This window comes from Narcine bancroftii, chromosome 4 (assembly GCF_036971445.1).
Source record: "Narcine bancroftii isolate sNarBan1 chromosome 4, sNarBan1.hap1, whole genome shotgun sequence".
NCBI lineage: Eukaryota > Metazoa > Chordata > Chondrichthyes > Torpediniformes > Narcinidae > Narcine > Narcine bancroftii.
The window spans coordinates 62,635,580-62,653,830 of NC_091472.1; positions in this window are offsets into that span (position 1 = coordinate 62,635,580).

The window sequence follows — 18,251 nt, forward strand, 5'->3', positions numbered from 1 at the left end:
GGAAAAATCTGTAATAAATGCAATGGGAAGAATCATTATGCAAAGCAATGTTTTTCCAAAGGGAAACAAAACAGTAGTAAAAATGTGCACAGAATAAAACACATTGTAGAAGAAAATGTTCTCAATACTCTCAGTGCAGAAAGACTATAAACCAACAGACACTGACAGGACAAGTGGAGTGTGTCATTACATACAAATGGAACAAATATTCCTTTCAAGCTGGACACAGGGGAAAAGGACAATTTGATCTATGAGCATGACATCAGGGCAATGAAGATAAAACCATACATTTATGCAAATCCTGTACTGCTCATAGCCTACTATGGATAGAGCATCAACACAAAAGGTACATGTAAACTCAAGGTGAAAGTTAAAGATAAAGAGTACCACCTCAGATTCACAGTAATCCCAGATGGACATGAATCACTGCTTGGTGGCAAAGCCTGTGAAAGCTTAAGTCTAGTCAACAGGGTGTATTGGATTAGCAGCACCAATGCATGGAACAGCATAGAGGAAATACTGAATAAATTTCCAGATATCTTCAAGGGGTTTGGAATTCTACCATTCACCTATAAGATAGTGTTACAGTACTGCATGTCCCAAGGCAAGTTCCAGCACCACCAAAAGAAAGGCTCAAGCAGCAACTTGATCAAATTACATCACTAGGGGTCATAAAAAAAAAGTGGAGGAGCCCACAGAATGGGTGAATTCAAAGGTATGTGTCAAAAAGAAGAATGGTGGCTTACAAGTGTGTGTGGCCCCAAAAGACTTGAATGCCAATATTAAGAAGAAACATTATCCGATTCCAATCACAGATGAAATTACAAGTGAGATGGCTGGTGAAAAGATTTTTACCAGACTGGATGCATCCCAGAGTTTCTGGAAAATAAAATTGCATGAAGATAGCAGAAAATACTGTACATTCAATACACCTTTTGGCCAATATTCCTGTTTAAGAAAGCCTTTTGGAATTTCCTCATCTCCGGAAGTTTTCCACAAGACAATGGAGCACATCATAGATGCCAGAAAAGGGATACGTGTGTACATTGATGACATGATCCTAAGAGGATCCACACAAAAACAACACGAGAGGCTCATCAAAGTGCTATAACATTTCCAAAAGCATGGATTAAAGTTAAACAGAAAAATGTTAGTTTGGTGTGAAGGAAATCACCTTTCTAGGAGATAAACTGTCAGAGCCAGGTATGGAGCTAGACAAGAGCAAGGTGAAAGCAATTTTAGAGATGCCCAGGCCCAGTGACTAAAAAGGCATATTGAGAGCATTGGGAATGATCAGTTTCATTGGTAAATTCACATCAAACCTGTCTTCCAAAACAATGTACCTAAGGAAGTTGTTATAGGGCAATAGTGAATTCAAAATGGATGCCTCTATGAAATCTTGTCTGTGTTTGTGTTCCAGCTAATAAATATAGTTGTTTTAAATGAACCCAAGTTTCTTTATTACAATAAAAGAAGCATCACAGATACATTAGCTAGAGTGATCAGGTTTTGGGTCATTATTTTTGGTATCCCTATTCAATGGCAAATTTCTGAAAATGGTGGAAGTTTAAGAAAAGTGAAATACAGGAAATACTGGAGAAACCCATAAAGTCAGACAGTTTATGTGGAGAGAAGCAGAGTTTGCAATTTCAAGATGATGAAAGGATATCAATCTTAAATGTTCATTATTTTTCACTCACTATGGACTGCCTGACTTTCTGATTACTTCTGCCATTTTCTGAGTTATTTCTGTGTGGTTGGGACTTTTTTTTACAAGAATACAATATAAAGAACAACATAAAGTGATAGAAAGGCCATGGAGGAAATTAACAGCTCAGTTTACTTGTTTAGTTTTTCACAGATTTCCTACAGAACTTTAATTGCGTACCCTGGTCATAAATTGCTGTTAGATACCTTTAAGATTACATTTATAGCAGGTAGTTGGATGCAGAGCATTGTAACAGTAAAATACTTATTTTTAAAATAATTTTATTGATTTTATACATAAAAACCAAACCAGTACATTGTTTATATGGAATGCAAAGTGTAAGTAAGAAATTGCACAAATCAACATATCGCATCCATAATCCATAAATATTAAAACATAGAAAGTGTCACTACAATAGAACAAATAATGTTGACAAACACATCAATTTTGGTTTAGTGAAGTACTATTAAAGTAGAAGAAAAATGTAATGAACATAGGTAAAAGATTGCTAAAGCATCATAAGGGGTCAGAAGAAAGAATATGCACTTTGTGTCTGCATATATGTATTTACAAACTATATGTTAGATAAGTAGATCAGAATCTGTAAAAATAGAAAATCTAATGACATAGTTAAACAAGAAAATCTACAGATGCTGGGGTCGAGTACAATGCCCAAACGTGCTGGAGAAACTCAGCTGAAATTCTGCAGAGTTTCTCCAGCAAGGTTATGTATTGTATCTGATGATGTAGTTCTCTTTGTGATCTTTGGATTGTTCAAAATACTGTACAGCCCATTTGACTTTTTTTTTTGGATTACATCTATAATAGTTTGTTGAAATTAGATATGGATTCTGTTAGCTCCATTTCTCGCTCCACAAATGCAAGCTCAACTGCAAGTGTTTACCACATTCCTTAATTTAGAAGCTCACTGTCTACAATGTGTTTGTCAACAAATAAAACCCAGGAATTGATAATATGAAACTTGATTTAATTGTGTCTAATATGTATATTAGCAAAAAATTCAAAATTAAAACTGGAAAATGCTGGTCAGACAGCATCTTTGAAACGGGAAACAGGAACTTTAATTTTGTTTCACCTTCCACAGATACTGCCTGTATTCAGCATTTCCTATTTTATGCCAGATATCCACAATTGGCAGATTTTTTGATTTTCAAGCGAAATATTCTATCTGACTGAATTTTTGGTTGCTTCTTAGGAATTTTATAATGAATATTCTTGCATTGAGCTTATTTGCAAGTGGCTGAAATCTTCATGACTGCTTTATGACAGAGGCCACATATCAAATAGAACTGTGCTGCATCTTGAAATATCCTGAGAACAGGAAAGGCCCTATGTCATTAGATGTTCTATTTTTATCCAAATCAGTGGCCTTCTTTCCAAACTATGATTTAAATATTTTGTATCTAGACACTTGCTCTATATGGAGACCTACACATGGTATGGAAGTACATGTTCCTTCTTCAAACACCTTCCTACAATTTAGCAATCCTTTTCATAACCTCATTACTTCTCCCTTCTACTTGAATCAAATCTAAATTAACTTATTTGTCAAAATGAGTTGCTTCCTTTCAACAATAAAATTTCAATATTTGATTATTTGTTTATTACAATGCAGTCAGCTCTATTTTCAACAATCTTAGACGTAATGCTAAACTAAAAATACAATAGCCTGCTGAGATTATTTTACCTGATTTGTTGAAGTGCAATCTAGCTATTAGATTACTTTAAACATCTGGATTGTTATAAGCCATCATGATTTAATGATCTCATTGTCGTACCATGCTGAAGGTAATGCATTTTTAAAACCATGCGATGAAACTGCAATCAGCAAAGTGAAAGTTTGAAACTTTTGTTTTTTTGTTATTATTTCCCCCTCTCCTGCAAGGTTATACCATTTTTCATTTTACAATTACATTTGTGTCAACTGATGGATTTCCATTTTTCAGCCAGAGGGTTTGTGACAAGAATTCACTTCATATAATGGAACCAAGATGCCCATATACTTCTAATCAAACAGGATTAGAAACACTGTTGTATGATTTGTTGGCCTCAGCTAAGAACTTTGGTAAGTCATTTTATGCGTCTGTTTATTCTGCTATAAGCTCATGCTAGAATTATTATTGTAAGTGTTTTATGTCTTCCTAAATTAGTCTTGCATTTACGAACTGTTTTCAAGTAAAACTCTGACTTACGCTATGCTCTCTATGAATTTTTATATTTAGAAAAACAGCACAGTAACAGGATGATTTGGCCCACGATTCCATACCTTCCAATTTACACCCAATTAACCTACACCCCTGGAACATTTGAATGGTAGGAGGAAACTGGAACCCAAGAGAAAATCCATGCAGACACAAGGAGAATGTACAAACTCTTTACAGACAGTCCAGTCCCGATTGCTTGCGCTATAAAGGCATTGTGCGAAGCGATATGCTAACTGTGCTGTCCAAGTTATTACTGCCCTGCTACAGGAGCTGTGCAACATTAACAAAACTTGGCTTCACATGGTGAAAGATCCTCCGAGGAATGTTCATGTATAGTCCTTTTAGTCAACTATTCTAAAGAAACAACATGAGCAAAATTTTGACTGACGAACCTTCAATCCACCAGTAGTTAAAGAACATTTTTGGAGCAAATATAACTAAAACATTCATCCTCTATATTTAAGCAATATAATTTTTAGGCATAGCTTGTGTGTCATATTTAACCTTGTGAAGACTTAATGGTGAAGAATGATATTAAATATATGAGAATATTGACAAACTGTTGTACTCACATTGACTTGTTCACTCCATTTGTTTGCTTGATTTCAGTGAAGCTGAATGTGCACAAGTATAAAAAGGGCCCTTGCTCATAACACTTTCTATTTCTCTCCATAGATGCTGCCTGAATCCCTCCAAATTCTCATTGTTTGTTCAAGGTTTCATCGTCTATAGTTCTTGTGTTTCTCCAGTTTCAAAGTAACTATTAGCTTATTCTCTTGCAAACTTTCAGAGCTTGTTTCAGATAGTAACTTGTGCTATTCATGGCAAACATACATAAGATCATCTGTCTAAGAGAGTAAACATGGATCCACCTAATAAAGTAGTTGAGTGGTTTGAATTTTGAATATTCGCCTTTAATTTGACATACATATTATCAACCTATGTATCACAGTCTGAGCTATATGTCTTCATTTAACAGTTTGAGAATTTTGATTGAGTTTGTTGTTGAGTCTGATGGTGGAGGAGTGGCACTGTTCCTGAATCTGGTGGTGCAAGTCTTCTGGCACTTATACCTCTTTCCTGATTGTAGCAGCGAGAACTAAGTGTCTGCTGGGTAGTGTGGATGCTTTCTTTAAATTTTATTTACTATAAAAATCACTTAACAAACATATCAAAATATTTCAAACTTAATCCAAATACATGTGGTATTTTATGTATAAAAAAACAAAAAATTATAAAAGAAAGGAAAACCTTCACTAAACACTCCTCCCACCTGTCATGATAATGAATATGTATGAGATGTACCGGAAGTCACGTGGTATGAGAGAGAGATAAGAGCACAAGCAGGAGAACAAAGGAAACTGGAGAATAAAGACACTGAGAAGTTTACCTGATAAAACTTGTGTTTGATGTTTTATTAACTTCACATTTCGGGCCACAAATGTGACATTGGCGATGAGGATGAAAGAAGCTTGAAGAAAATTAAAGACTAAAGAAGATTACAGAGAACTTCAAGGTGATAAGAATTTTCTCTTTCACTCAGTACTTTTGGGGCTGGAATATTTTCTCATGGCTGGGGCAGACGGTGACTTTCTAACACATAGTGGAATTGCTCATTTTGACCCAACGGGTGATGCAAGCACTGTAAGTGTGAAGTGGAAGGCATGGCTGGAAGAATTTGAATCCTACGCCGACAGTCATGGCCTATTTCTAGATACCGGTACAATTGAACAAAAAGCGCAGAGGAGGGCGTTACTTCTTTTCACCGCGGGACCTGCAGTTCGGGAAACATTTAAGACACTTTTGAATACTGGAAGAAAGGATGAGTACCGGAAAGCGGTAGATGCATTAAATGCACACTATGTAGTGACACCGAATGCTACATTTCAACGCCATTTGTTTCAGAGAACGAGAAAAGAAGATGGCCAGACAATTGCTCAGTACGTGATGAGACTACGGCAGCTAGCTGTTGGATGCAATTACATGCCAGCAGATTTGGACAACCAATTATTGGATCAAGTCGTACAGCACTGCAGATCAGATAAACTCAGAAGACGTCTACTGGAAAGAGGGAGTGAGTTGGAACTCACCGATGCTTTAGCCATTGCTGCTGCATTAGAGGCTGTTGAAGGGCAATTTCATACCATGACCCTGAAAGACAACTCAAGCCAGCAAATTAAGAGGCTCTCACATCGCCATAACCAGCCAAGATATACGTTGACACAGGACGTGGAGTGTTATCGATGTGGAAACCGAGGTCACTCGGTTACCACAAAGTGGTAAGGACCACTTTGCAACGAAGTGCAAAAGCAAGTCCAATGCAGACCAGAAGAAGAAGAGTACAACTTCCAAAGGCAAAGCCTGGGGGAAAGGAAAGTATCCTGGAAAGAAAGATACTATTCGCCAGATAGACGGTGACGATGATGATACGCAGGAAGAGTATCATCATGCATTCCTGCGTATGATGATACGCAGGAAGAGTTGTTACCAATTTACGTTGAATGATGTACATCATGAGAAAGTCCCAGTGATCATTGGTGGAGTGACAGTGCAGGTCATTGTAGACTCAGGCAGTGACAGTAATGTGATTGATCGACATTTATGGGAGAAGTTGAAAAGGAAAAAGATCATTTGTACCTCAAAGAAGTGTTCCAAGAAACTGTATCCATACACAGCAACCAAGCCATTGCAGACCATTGGATGTTTTACTGCAACTGTTGAAGCTGGAGATAAGTACACCGAAGCAGAGTTTATGGTCATAGAAGAGAGGGGAGAACCATTGCTGAGTAGAAGCACAGCACAAGACCTGGCAATACTTCATATTGGAGCTTGTGTCAATTCAGTTCAGTCATACGAGGATATGAAGCAAGAATTCCCCACAGTCTTCCAAGGCGTAGGAAAGCTGAAAGGTCGACAATTGAAGCTAGCGGTAGATGAAACGGTCAAACCCAAGGCACAACCAATGCGCCGAACTCCATTTGGACTTCGTGGGAAAGTTGAAGCCAAAATTAAAGAATTGATCGAACAAGACATTATTGAACCGGTGGAACATTCGACACAATGGGTCAGTCCCGTAGTGATTGTGCCCAAACCAAAGGGTGACATAAGACTATCTGTTGACATGAGAATGGCCAATGAAGCTATAATTAGAGAACGACACCCTATACCAACAATGGAGGAAATACTTCAAGAACTAACTACCAGCAAGGTATTCTCAAAAATTGATCTGAAATGGGGCTATCATCAATTAGAGCTGGATCCGGGTTCCCGAGATATAACAACATTTGTGACTCACTGTGGATTGTATCGTTACAAGAGACTATCATTTGGAATTAATGCAGCTTCGGAGATCTACCAGTATGAAATCCATCGAGTGATTCAAGGCATTCCTGGAGTTGCCAACATTGCTGACGACATCATAGTCCATGCACCAATGAAGGAAGAGCATGACAAACGGTTGAGGCGTGTACTATCTAGACTACAGGAGGCAGGCCTTACCGTGAATGGAAACAAGTGCCAGTTTGGTGTGTCAGAAATGGACTTCATGGGACACAGACTTACACGGGAAGGACTAAACCCTGCAGAGGCCAAGGTGAAAGCTAGAGAGGCCCGTGCACCTCAGAACGCAACAGAGGTGAGGAGTTTCCTGGAATTGGTCAATTTTTGTGCAAAGTTCATTCCTAATTTCGCTACAGTGGCAGAACCACTAAGGAAACTAACCAGGAAAGGTGTACCATTTCATTTTGGATCTGAGCAGAAGAAAGCGTTCACAGCGCTGAAGCAAAGCCTGACAGATGCAAAAACTCTTGGATATTACGATCCGGCAGCATCAACCAAAGTCATAGCGGATGCCAGCCCGGTTGGTTTAGGAGCCGTGTTGGTCCAGATGCATGATGGAGGACCAAGAATCATTGCCTATGCCAGCAGATCGTTATCAGATGTGGAAAGAAGATACTCTCAGACAGAGAAAGAAGCACTCGGTTTTGTATGGGCCTGTGAGAGGTTCCATGCATATTTATACGGCATTGAATTTGAACTCATCACAGATCATAAGCCATTAGAGGTGATCTATGCACCTAGATCCAAACCATGTGCCAGAATAGAGAGATGGGTACTCAGACTACAACCCTACAAATATAAAGTAATCCACATTGCAGGGAAAACAAACATTGCTGATCCGCTGTCCAGATTGGTGAAGGATGGTGGTCCAGAATCCAAGTCAGAATTGGGAACAGAAACAGAGAACTTTGTACGCTTTGTAGCTATTCAGTCGACACCGAAAGCTGTGACTACGATGGAAGTCGAGAGAGAATCCGAACATGATCCAGAACTCAGGGAAGTAAGAGAATGCATACAGAGTGGACAATGGGACAAGTGTACTCACAAGGGTTACATTCCCATTAGAGACGAACTTTGTTGCATCGGACAGTGTGTATTAAGAGGTTGCAGATTGGTAATACCGCAAAGATTGAGACCGAAGATCGTATCCTTAGCGCATGAATGACACCTAGGTATTGTTGGTACCAAGCAAATCCTCAGGACCAAGGTATGGTGGCCAGGTTGTGATAAAGACGCAGAGAAATTTGTTAAAATTTGTCACGGATGTCAAATCACAAGTAGGAGTAATCCGCCAGAACCGATCCGGAGTACGCAACTCCCGACAGGACCATGGATCGACGTAGCTGTTGATTTTCTTGGACCTTTACCGACGGGTGAATCAATTATGGTAGTGATAGATTACTACAGCAGATACTATGAGTACGTGGTGTTGAAGTCCACAACCACTGAAAAAACAATACAAGCGTTAGCAGAGATATTCGCGAGATATGGATTACCTGTTACATTATACTCTGACAATGGTCCACAATTCATTTCAGAGACATTTGCGGAATACATGAGGACCACAGGTATCCACCATCATAAAGTAACTCCGAAATGGCCGCAAGCCAACGGAGAAGTAGAGAGACAAAATCAGTCCATTGAAAAACGATTGAGGATTGCACACGCAGAAGGACAAAATTGGCGAGAAGCATTGCTATCTTATGTGGCTGTCTATCGAGCAACGCCTCATGCAACCACTGGAAAAAGTCCTGCAGAAGCATTTTTTGGGAGCAAAATCCGCACAAAAATGCCAGAAATAAAGGAAATCCGAGACGACCAGGAGATGAGGGACCACGATGCTGAAAAGAAAGGTGCAACAAAGCTGTACACAGATTCGAAACGTGGAGCCAAGTACTCAGACATCATGCCAGGAGATAAAGTTCTAGTGAGGCATGAAACTGGTGGTAAGCTAGACACACCTTATTACCATCAACCCTATACTGTCGTATCCAGAAGTGGCAGTATGGTGACAGTCAAATCTCCGACTGGAGTCCTGTGTAAGAGAAATGTATCAAGTCTAAAAAGTTACCAGTCCAGAGATACATCGAGCGAAGAGGTTGAAAGGCCAATACAAGATGCTGAAACTGAGAGACCTGATGATGTTCCAGAGGCAGTTAGCAGCACTCCTGATGAAGTGACTAGAGCGCCAGAAACACCCGAAGCCCTGGCGAGCAGTATTTTCGACGCTGAGAGTGAACAACCGAGAAGCAACGACAATATCGCAGGCAGGCCGAAACGAAACCGCAAAGTGCCCAAACGATATGAAGACTTTGTGCCATAGTTTTAATAAGAACTTTGGGACAGTATTTTAATCTTATATCATAAAGTGCATGTATGAGTGCTGTAAGAAGTAAATTTTATTTAGTTGAGTTATAGTATTACCATTAGTTACGATGTTTGTAGGTTTCCGAGGGATATTGGTAAGTGAAGGTAAAGTTTATTTCTGATTAAAGGAGGAATGTCATGATAATGAATATGTATGAGATGTACCGGAAGTCACGTGGTATGAGAGAGAGATAAGAGCACAATCAGAAGAACAAAGGAAACTGGAAAATAAAGCCACTGAGAAGTTTACCTGATAAAACTTGTGTTTAATGTTTTATTAACTTCACATTTCGGGCCACAAATGTGACACCACCCTCCTCCCCCAAACCCCTACAAATTAAGAAAAGGAGAAAAATTAAAAAAAAGGGACAAAAAAACCACCATTGAAGCATTTCACATTCCGATACTTTTAAACATTTTTATGTTTATATGTGAGGAATTTTTTTTTCATAGATAGGAGAAAGGGAATGTTCAAGATTAATTTAAATTTTAAATTTAAATTTTAATACCAACAATTTGTAATTATGGGCCCAATATTTCACAAGAAGTATGATATTATGGGCATTAGCTGTTGCAAGAAAATGTTTGGCGATTACTTGGAAAAATTAGACTGATTTAGTATTCAATGGTGGCATTTGGAAATAAGGACTTGTATTCCATTGGAAAAGATAACAAATAATTTACATGATAAGTATTCATTTTTTGTTAAAATTTAGAGCCCTTATATGAGATATGTGGATTTGAATATGTAATAGTCTTTTTTTCCCCACAGTTGGTGGGGTTGCACCAAACAATGGCAATAGTTGATGATTCTTATATGAGTTGATCTCTTTTATTTTCTATCTTCTATTCTTTTCATTTTTCTTTTGGGGTAGTTTAGAGGGGGGTTGGGAGGGTTAGGGGGTTAGGGTTGGGTGATTATAGGGGATAAATGATATGTATCCATTTGTATTTTGACTTTGATTTTATGATTTATTTTGATCAATAAATACATATTTTTAATTTAAAAAAAGAAGTCTGATATTTATCTCTTAAATTGTAAATAATTTTCTCGTGGAATACAACTCCAAACTTCTCCATGCCATCTATCCATTCCAAATCAATATCCGACTTCCAAATTATAGCAATATATTTTCTAGCTATTGGCAAAGCAATTTGAATGAATTTAACTTGATACATATTCAGTTTTAATTTAGGTTTAATTCCTCTAACATCTCCTAGTAAAAATAACATTGGATCTTACTCCAGTTATTCATTCTAATGAATAACCCAAATCAAGCCAAAAAGTTTTAATTGTGGAATATTGCCAAGTTGAATGCAAAAAAAATACCAACATTTTGTCCACATCTAAAATGTAAATCTGAATAAATATAATTCATATTATGTAGCATTTCTCCTGTTAAATATAACTGATGAATAAAATTATATTGAATTAACCAGTATTTCAGTTATTGTACTTTTTATGCTCTCTCTACATATCTGAATCTATCTGCATTCATCTATTTGCTTATATAAATCTACCTCGCATTTATGTCTTGATTTATGAACTCCTTTTAGCATCTTCATTTGTAATAATTTAAACATCTCCTAAATAAATTTCTTTATATCCCTATTACTTAATAATAATTCTACTTCTCTCTCTGCTGGTAATACTAAATCGTGGCCAAAAAATTCACCAAGAATCTCTTGATAATAATAACATTTTGTATTTTCCAATATCTTAAATTTTTCCTTCATTCTACTATAAGTAATATATTTTCTGGCTTCAAATCAATCTTTAATTTCCTTAATACCACAATTCGGCCAAATTTTAAAAAAAATATTTTCCATAGAAAATTGAATGCCTATTTTGAAATAAAGGTGTCCTTCCAAACATTAAACCTCTTCCTACAATCTCTTTATCAATTTTATTCCAAAATTCAATTAACTGTTTCATCATGGGTGTTTCTTTATTTGGTTTAACAATCTTGCATTCCATTTATAAATAAAATATTGTGGATCAGTTTCTCACATTTTATCAAGTTCTACATTTACCCATGCTGAAACATTATTTAACACATACACTGCATTAATAAATCTCAATTGTGCTGCTTTATAAGAATTAATAAAATTGGGGAGTTGTAAACCTCCTAAATCATATTTCCACATCAATTTCTCCAAAGAAACCTGAGCCATTTTTTCTATCCATAAGAATTTTCTAACACAAACAATCCATTTCTTAAAATTTTTTTGGAGGAATTGAAATTGGAATCAATTGAAATAAATATTGTATTCAAGGAAAAACATTAATCTTAATACAATTTACTCTACCCATCAAAGTAATAGATAACATATTCCATTTTTCAAAATCTGAATGTTGTTTAATAAAATAAATAATTTAATTTAATTATTTTTGTCAATTCTAATTGCATGCAAATATCTAAATATTTTATTCTAAGATCTGGCCACCTAGATTCAATTACATTCTTATATTTCTGAATATCTCCATTAAATAAAGACATAATCTCATTCTTCTCCCAATTTTATATCCCGAAATATCTCTATATTCTTTTATTCTAATTTTAAGTTGTTGCAAAAAATTTAAAAGACCTGTTAAATAAATCAATACATCATCTCCAAATCAAGTTATTTTACATTCTTCTTGTTTTGCCTTAATACCCAGTCTTTGAATCTCATCTTATTAATTCAGTTAACAATTCTATTGCTAAAAGAAATAAAGCTGGTGACAATGGGAAACCTTTTCTACTTGATCTTGTTAATTAAAAAGATTTTAAAATCTGTCCATTTGTCACAACTTTTGCAATAGGTTTTTTTATACATTATTCTAAACTAATCTATAAACATTGAATCCAATTTATATTTCTCTAGAACTTTAAGAGGTAATCCCATTCTAATCTATTAAATGCCTTTTCAGCGTCCAAAGTGACTGCCACACTCAGGTCTCCCCTTTTTTGAACCAAATGTATTAAACTAAGAAGCTGCACTACATTATCTGCAGATTTCCAACCCTTAACAAATCCATTTTGATCCATATTTATTAATTTTGCTAAATATTTTGCCAATCTATTTGCTAATGTTTTAGCTAATATTTTATCATCAACATTTAATATTGAAATTGGTCTATAAGATATTGATTTCATTGGAACTCTATCTTTTTTTGGAATTGCTGTAATAATTGCCATTAAAAAGGATTCTGGCAGATAATGTACCTTCAGAGTATAATTTAACACCTCCATAAATTGAGGTATTAAAAGATCTTTATATTTCTTATAAAATTCTAAAGGAAATCTACCTTCTCCTAGCAATTTATTATTTTGCATTGAACTCATTTCCTCACTAATTTCCCTTGCCATAAAATCTACACTTGAATCTTTCTGTTCCCCTTCATTCAGTCTAAGTAAAGTAATTTGAAATAAAAAAAAACTTATCAATCTTATTTTCATCATGTACTGATTCTGAATGATATAATTCAGAATAAAATTCTCTAAATATATTATTTATTTCTTGTGGTTTGTATGTAATAGTCCCCGAAGATTTTTTAACTACATTAATAATTCTAGATGTCTGTTCTGCTTTCAATTGCCATGCTAAAATTTTATGAGCTCTTTCTCATAATTCATAATATCTCTGTTTAGTTCTTTGAATTATTTTTTTCTGTTCTCTATGTCTGGAATGTGTTATATTGAAAATCTTGCATTAATTAATAGTTTTTTTATTTTCTTCTGAAGAATTATTTAGTAGATCTTTCTCTAATTTACCTATGTCCTGCTATAATTGATTTGTCTCTATTATATATTTCTTTTTAGTTTTAGTTGAGTAACATTATTTGACCTCTCATATATGATTTTAATGCATCCCAAATAGTACATTTATTATCTATTGAATTAAATTTAATTTCTAAAAATAATTGAATTTTTTTTCTTATAAAATCACAAAAATCTACTCTTTTTAATGATGCAGTATTAAATCTCTATCTATAGGGTATATTTTCTTACTCGAAAGCTGAACATATCAATAAAAGTGGCGAATGATCAGAAAATAATCTTGCTTTATACTTAGCTTTAGTAATCCTTCCTTGTAACTGTTAATAATAAAGAGAAATCTATTCTCAAATAATAGTCTTGTCTATGCAAATAGGATTCAACTTTCACCAAATATCAACTAAATTTAATTGCTTTATAAAACTGAATATAGTATTTGCCACTTTACTTCTTATTACAATTTTAGTTTATTTAACCAATAATGGATCAAGACAACAATTAATATTTCCTGCTATTAAAACCTTTTCTTGTGCTTCTACTAAAAGTAAAAAAGTATTCTTTATAAAATCTTCATCATCAATATTTGGTGCATAAATATTCATAAACGTCCGTATTTCAGAATGAATCTGACAATTAATCAAAACATATCTCCCAACAGGATCTATTATAGTATCAAAAAATCTAACTGGTAATTTTTTAAATTAATTTAGCCACTCCTCTTGCTTTAGAATTAAAAGATGAAGCAATAACCTGCGGGGGAGGGGGGTAATGGTGTAGGTTGGAGAGGTGGAAATACGCCTCTCCCTGCAGAATTCATTAAAACCCGAATTTTTAAAAAGCTTCCTAAAATTTTATGATATTAAAACTTGTTCTGAACCTAGTTACAATGGTTATAAAGAAATCAAAGGCTCAATCTGCAAAGAAAATTACTATTAAAGAGGTTAGTATGTTTGAAGAAATGGGGCCTACCTTAATAATAGAGCCTTCGGAATTGCCTTCTCTCCCTCCGAGATTGACTCGAGTTGCCACAGCCAAAATTAATGTGTCTCCAGCACCACTTCTCCGGAGAGCCACCAAAGATGGCGTTGGAGTTCAGAAGAGGATTGTTGAACTCCAGACGTGGCAAGAACAAATGCGCATGCGTGGAACTTTGTGCATGCTCACAACGGAATCTATGCCTTTACATAGAGCAACTGAGCCTGCATCTGCTATCATTGCTAGTCAGACTAGGGCTAAGAAAATGGCTCAAAAACATCCACGACCAATTCCATCATGATGAAGAAGAAGAAGAATAAGAAGAAGAATAAGAAAAAGAATAAGAAGAAGAAAAGAAGAAGAAGAAAAAGAAAAGAAGAAAAATAAAAGAAGAAAAGAAGAAGAAAGGAAAAGAAGAAGAAAGGAAAAGAAGAAGAAAAGAAGAAGAAAAGAAGAAGAAGAAGAAGATGAAGAAGTAATGTCTAAGAATTGTAGCTGCAAGCAGTCATTACATTCAAGGGATTATGCAGTAAAGTATTGAACATGATTACTTTAATATACATATCATTGCTGTGTTCCAAATTTTATGGTGCCCTGAAATGAGGGGACTATGTATAAAAAGTGCTGTAATTTCTCCGTAGTCAAACAGAAAAGTATACAAATAACGAATAAAATCTGGAATGTGCTTTTCAGTCATATAACCATATAATAATTACAGTGCAATCGTGTCTGCCTGTCCCGCATCGGACTGGTCAGCCACAAACGAGCCTGCAGCTGACGTGGACTTTTTTACCCCCTCCATAAATCTTCGTCCGCGAAGCCAAGCCAAAGAAGAAGAAAGAAAGAAAGAATTACAGTTCGGAAATAGGCCATCTCGGCCCCTCTAGACCTTACTGATTTAATTGATCTCCTCTAGTCTCACCTACCTGCTCTCTGTCCATAACCCTCCAATCCCCTCATATCTATGCACCTATCTAACCTTCTCTTAAATGACAAAATTTATGCTGCTACAACCACCTCTTCTGGAAGGTCATTCCACTCAGCCACCACTCTCTGAGTGAAGAAGCTCCCTCTCATGTTACTTCTAAACTTTTGCCCCATAACCCTTAACTTATAACCCCTCATTCCAATCTCACCTACCCTCAAGGGGAAGAGCCTATTCGCATCTACTCTGTCTATCCCCCTCATAATATTAAATATCTCTATTAAATCTCCCCTCAACCTTCTGCGCTCCAATGAATAAAGACCTAGTGTAGCATTGTTGTGGGACACCCAATGAAAAATGATAACCTTTTACAACATTCAGGCAGAGGAGATTCCCATCAAACTAGAATGTGTATATTACATCAACATTTTCAATGGAAAAGAACAGTTTATCATTTAGTTTGCTAAACAATCGATCAAAAGAGTATTTACAAAATTGAAATCATGGATGATCACATAACTAACCAGAAACAACATTCTCGTGTCCAAGAGAATAAGGAATATTAAAGTTTTATGGTGTAGAAACAATTTTTTTTGTCTATATTGTAATGAAGATGTTTTTCTTCATTCCATACTGTGGAACAAATCACTTGGAAAATTTTCTGTCTGAAAAGTGATATACAGGATATGTTTCAATCATGAAACAGGAAACAGAAATGGGATTTCTTGTCTTTAATTGATTCTTCAGTAGCAGTAGTTTACTTTTGTATTTGTATCATTCATCAGTTAAAAGCAACAAAGCTCTATGATATCATTTTTGTTAGTTTTTTTAACTTTTAGGGTTAAATCCAGCTGGCAAGTATTTTGTCTTCTTCAGCCTCTAAATGTTCCCTCCTTGCTATGTTTAGTGGGTGTCCTATCCTCCATCATACAATAATATTTCAATGCATAGCTCATATTATCATAAACTATGGCTATTGTCCAATTAAAGTCAACACTATTTATTATGGTCCACAAGTTTATAGACCTAAGGTTTTCATGAAAATTTAGTCTTTTTTTGATGAATTTGTGAACAGTTAAAATTTTGAAGAAGAAGAAAGGTAAAGTTACAAATTTTGGTTAGGATTTCAATTTGTACATTCAACAAATATACAAGTACTTGTCAACAAGCAGAAGGTTACATATATTAGTCTCTTGCCATAGTCAGAAACCTAAAATAGTGAATGGGCAGATTGCTTTGATATTTGAACCTATTTTTAGAGGTGGATGGCAAGAGGGAAATTCCATCCGGTATCAGGCACATAATGAGTTGAAGTGAATTGTCGCTCAGTGTGCAATTTAATTGACCCAGGTGAGTAAAGTGCATTGAAGCAGAAGAATCATCCATGCTTTATTTGAGAAAACTTCTCAAAGATCTTTAATCTTATACAATCAAAGTTATGTTTTCTCCTTCGTGTGCTTGTCCACATTGTTTTGGAAGGATAGAATTGAATTCATCATTCTTTTGGACAACATCTTCCAAAGGTAAAGTATTCATTGAATAAAATAGATTTATCCTGACCTAAGGGTCATTATTTTCAGATGAAGAGCAAAATGTCTACGATTCAACTATTGGAAATAGATTCTCTTTGCTTACTGTTCACAATATTAAACATTTCCATTGAATTAGCTCTTGGAAGAACAGTTACGATTTCATCACTCCATCCATATAACAACAATCCCTCAAATCTGAAACTACTCTGGTAAAGACGAAATTAACTGGTGCTTGCAGGGATTTGGCAATTGTCTCTTTGGTTGTTGTTCCATCATTGTCAAGGACAGAAGTGTCCAAGGTGGAAGCAGATGGCTGCTACTTAATAGACCTCACACGCAGGTATGTCTTTTTACACAAACTGCATCATATCAAAAACATACGGGGTTTGTCAGTTAATTGGTGTATTTGCTACAATGCTAATATCTTTACATTTAAAATGTTTTAAAACTATATATTTTAATTTAATAAACAGAATGTCAAAAGCATACAAAAAAGTAAAGTATTTAAATTTACTTGACAACTGGCTGAGCAAGTTTAGCAAGATGCTTTTAACCATCTTTCAAAACTTTTTCAGAAATTCGATATCAGAGTCCCTTCTGAATATCATGTAGTAGGATTTATTTCAAGAAAGTCACAACATCATGCAAGGCTTTTGCCATTAAATATGGAGTTAGCTTCATGCAGTAAATCATTCTCAGGAAATTCACATTTCCATGGAGAACCAACAAGATTTCAGGTTTATTCTCAGAGTACATTCATGACATCACATACAACCCTGAGATTCTTTTTCTTGCAGGCAAGGCAGAATTACCACTATTTGGTAATGCAACAAAAAACCCTGCACACAACATACATGTAAACAAATAAAGAACTGTAAACAGATAACAAATGTAAATAAACTGCTGTGCAATACACAAAGAATACAGACAGTATTCTGTCATCTTTACCTCTTTCCTGATGGCAGCAGTGAGAACAGAGCATGTACTGGGTGATGTGGATCCTTGATGATTGCTTCTGTTCTCCGACAGCAGCGTTCCCTGTAGATATTCTCAGTAGTAAGGAAAGTTTTGCCTGTGATGTTTTGGGCTGTGTCCACTATCTTTTGGAGGGTTTTATTGGTGTTGATGAAAATTTAAGTGAACTGGCAAAAAAAATCGAGAGAGGAATTTTTTTTAAGCCGCAGGTTGTGATGAAAGAATGATGGAAACAATTGCATTGACATATTTTGAAAAGGAAATGGATATATTCTTGCAAGGAGGAGAATAGGGAAAATGCAGGAGAATCAGATTAATGAGACTTCTCTTTCAAAGAGTCAGCACAGCTTCTGTGTTCTGTGATATAAGGCCTTGAATATTATTCATTGTCTGCCTCCAATGTGAATTCAATACATTTTCCTTTGCTTTTTATTTCTATATAGT